Below are 4,024 nucleotides of genomic sequence, written 5' to 3'. Positions count from 1 at the left end.
TCTGAGCGGTTATGTTGCGTTCGCCGTATCTTACGACCCGAAGTTTAGCCAACCAGAAAGATGGTAAAAACCAGTCGACCGTCGGGCCGAGTCCCTATATACACTCTACGCAAGGCATACCAACTAAAACTCCGCAGTGGCTTTTTCAACGCATTAGGGACGGCTACGGGTTACCTCCGACGGAAGTGTCTAAATTGCTGTCTACAACCGGCCCTGCGCGATGCCATCTAGGGTGGTCCGTCTCCTGCTGTGAGCAGCTCGGAAGCCCCGCGCACCAGCACCGCCACAAGCCTTGCCTTCAAAGCTGCCGCCATCCGGGGCTCACACTAATGCTATCTAATGGTAGACAGCCCCCTGCCTTCCGCCCACGACCCTTCGATGGCACCTATTATGTGATCTCCGTTGAGATTGGCTGCTGTAGCCAACATTAGAACTAACAATTTTTTGTTGTTTTTTTCATATTACAATACTAAAATAAATTAAACACATGAACATGTTACGAACCGAGCTATCTTCCATCACATTATCACAATAAATATAAAATCTCAGCACAAAACGCGACAAACAATTCCCAACTGAAGCCCTTATGCATAATAATAAAACTTCCCCGACTAAATGCAGCTTTTCGCTTCATTTTATAAGCTTAATATTAAATTATGGTGTTTATGTGTAAACACGGCTTATGCATTAGATTAATGGACCTGTTTCATGCTTTTCATGACACATTGCATTTTTTCATTACGGCTTACACTTTGAGATTTTTATGTTTGGTTTCAACCTTGTACAATATTTACGATTAAGTCTATACTATTATATAAAGCTGAAGAGTTTGTTTGTTTGTTTGTTTGAACGCGCTAATCTCAGGAACTACCGGTCCAAACTGAAAAATTCTTTTTGCGTTGGATAGCCCTTTGTTCGTGGAGTGCTATAGGCTATATATCATAACGCTATACCCAATAGGAGCGGAGCAGTAATGAAACATGTTGCAAAAACGGGGACAATTTATTAGTTTTGAGAGCGTCCGTTGCGTGCGCTGCGTAAACGGTTAAAGTTATGCAACAATGATGTATGACGGGATTGTTCCTCTTAAAAGTTCTAAAAATATATTATAAAACAAAGTCCCCGCTGCATCCGTCTGCCTGAACGTCTTAAGCTCAAAAACTACCCAACGTATTAAGATGAAATTTGGTATGGAGACAGTTTGAAACCCTGGGAAGAACATAGGCTCCCGGAAACAAGTACTTTTATAATGTAAAACTTTAGCCTGAAAGACTTAATAACGCGGGCGGAGCCGCGAGCAAAAGCTAGTAATTAAATATACATTGTAAATGTATGCAAAATAAACTTTAAATCCAGGTAAGTTTGTACCTGACGAATTATATAACATTACTAGCTTTTGCTCGCGGCTCCGCCCGCGTTATAAAGTTTTTCAGGCTAAAGTTTTCCGTTATAAAAATAGTAGATTTCCCGGGAGCCTATGTTCTTCCCAGGGTCTCAAACTGTTCCATACCAAATTTCATCTTAATACGTTGGGTTTTTGAGTTTAACACGTTAAGGCAGACAGATGCAGCGGGGACTTTGTTATATTATTTAGAACTTTTAAGTGAAACAATCCCGTCATACATCATTGTTGCATAACTTTAACCGTTTACGCAGCGCAGGCAACGGAAGCTCAAAACTCATAATTTTACCCGTTTTGCAACATGTTTCATTACTGCTCCGCTCCTATTGGTTATAGCATGATGATATATAGCCTATAGCACTCCAGGAACAAAGGGCTATCCAACACAAAAGATTTTTCAGTTCAAACCGGTAGTTCCTGAGATTAGCCATTACTGTCTGCTCCCTATTGGTCATAGCGTGATGATATATAATTTTGAGCACTCCACAAACAAAGGACTATTCAACACAAAAATATTTTTTCAGTTCGAATCGGTAGTTCCTGAGATTAGCCATTACTGCTCCGCTCCTATTGAATATAGCGTGATGATATATAGCCTATAGCTCTCCACGAACAAAGGGCTATCCAACGCAAAAGAATTTTGAGTTTGGACCGGTAGTTCCTGAGATTAGCCATTACTGCCCCGCTCCTATTGGGTATAGCGTGATGATATATAGCCTATAGCACTCCACGAATAAAGGGCTATCCAACGCAAAAATAATTTTTCAGTTTGGACCGGTAGTTCCTGAGATTAGCCATTACTGCTCTGCTCCTATTGGGTATAGCGTGATGATATATAGCCTATAGCACTCCACGAACAAAGGGCTATCCAACGCAAAAAGAATTTTTCAGTTTGGACCGGTAGTTCCTGAGATTAGCGCGTTCAAAGACTCACACAAACAAACAAACAAACAAACAAACAAGTACGCCACGTGGAAGCCAAGGTGCCAGTCGCGGTAAACGGAGTACCTGAGTGCTACTCCATCACACTCTATTTTATTCAGTCGGCCGCTACGTCTACTACAAAATGGATGTGATGAAAGTGACTATGATTGCTGCTTTGTTTACTAACAAATATAATATTTGTGCAAAAAACGTATGGTTAAGAATCGGCAAGGGTTTGGTTGGCTGGATCGCCTGACGCTTTGCGTCAAAACAGACATCGAACTGGGCGCTCAACACTCTTGGACTAGCGTCGCGTCCTGAAGAATGTGGATCCGGATGATATGTTACATGACGATTCTCAAAATGTGCAGTAATTACGCTTCAATATTATGTCAAATGTCAAGGAAAGACAATGTAATGTTATTCAGGAAGACGTTATTTTAAGCACTATAACTATATGTATATCTTTGATATCAGAATATAGTTATGTTTAGTGTCGGGCGGCACTTACCCTCCTTTTCCTTCTTCTTCTCCTTCTTGCTGTCCTTGTCGCGCTCCTTGTCTTTGTCCTTCTCCTTCTCCTTGTCCTTGTCTCGATCTTTTTCTTTCTTCTCTTTCTTACTTGAGCTGCGCTCTATAAGAGTTGCAAAGAGAAGTTTTAGTAAGGAAATTGCTTTTTTATAATTGATATACCATAGATTACGAAGAAAATACAAAATTTGCTTCACTCAGATTCAAAACAAATATATTCTGAGAATTTATGGCAAATATATATTTCACAGCGGGAATCAAATTCCCCTGTCTATCATTTCAATACGGTCTACTCATCTCTAATTCTCTGACTTTATTGGTATTTATGGTGGTGATAGTTTACCATCAGGTAATCCAACGTTCAATTTTCATAGCTTTATTGACAGATAAATCTTGTTTATTTTTTTTTGTTAGTTTCAATAGAAAACATTACAAATATATATCTTTATAATTTCATTTCGTTTTTTGTAATTCAGACAAAACTAGACTATATTCCAATGTAGTTGTAAATCTTATACTAAAGTCTCACAGAAGACCATCACATACCTTTCTCTTTGCCATCCTTGTCTTTCTTCCGTTCCTCCTTCAGCAGCTTGCAGTACTCCCTGAAGTAGTCCTCGCGCAGACTGCTGGTCTCCACCGCCTTGTACCTCGCCTCGCTGTCCACCTTCTTCTTGGCGTCGGCCCAGCGCGCGTGCCGGTCGATGCCCTTCTCTTTGAGCAGACCTATGAAATCCGCCTTAACCTACAATGGAGAGATGTGGTTAAATTGGGTAGTGGTGCGTGGGGGTGGTGTCGGCAGTGCTGGGGAGGGACGCGAGATGAGCGCCTTGGTCGCTGGGCGTTGGAGGCTCGCGGCGACAACGGGCGCGGTCACGTGTGGTAATGTTCGCACTGTTAACCGACGTGGTTGCGTTTTTGGGAGTAGGGGAAGGGCGAAAGACACTGGGGGTCTTATATAAGGGTAAATGAAATATTGCTGTTTACAACCATTGGTTGCAAGTCTATAATATTTTTAGCTATATCTGTATAAAATTAATTTATCATCAAATAAAATACAGAATAATGATATAATAATAATATCAGCCCTGTATTATATATACTGTCCCACTGTTGGGCACGGGCCTCCTCTACTAGTGAGACGGAAATAGAGAATGTTCCTTCAGA

General features: G+C 41.1%; 1 long non-coding RNA gene across 1 annotated transcript; it reads right to left on the bottom strand.

Moving 5' to 3' along the window:
* Positions 1 to 2,854: 2,854 nt before the first annotated feature.
* LOC119193113 lies at positions 2,855 to 3,610 on the bottom strand. The gene is made up of 2 exons (XR_005113843.1): positions 3,404 to 3,610; positions 2,855 to 2,960 (listed from the first exon to the last, which is right to left on the bottom strand). It is a non-coding gene; the product is annotated as an uncharacterized LOC119193113 (long non-coding RNA).
* Positions 3,611 to 4,024: the final 414 nt, after the last annotated feature.

This window comes from Manduca sexta, unplaced genomic scaffold (genome assembly GCF_014839805.1).
Source record: "Manduca sexta isolate Smith_Timp_Sample1 unplaced genomic scaffold, JHU_Msex_v1.0 HiC_scaffold_361, whole genome shotgun sequence".
Classification (NCBI taxonomy): Eukaryota; Metazoa; Arthropoda; class Insecta; order Lepidoptera; family Sphingidae; genus Manduca; species Manduca sexta.
This window is presented reverse-complemented; position numbering and strand designations above follow the sequence as displayed.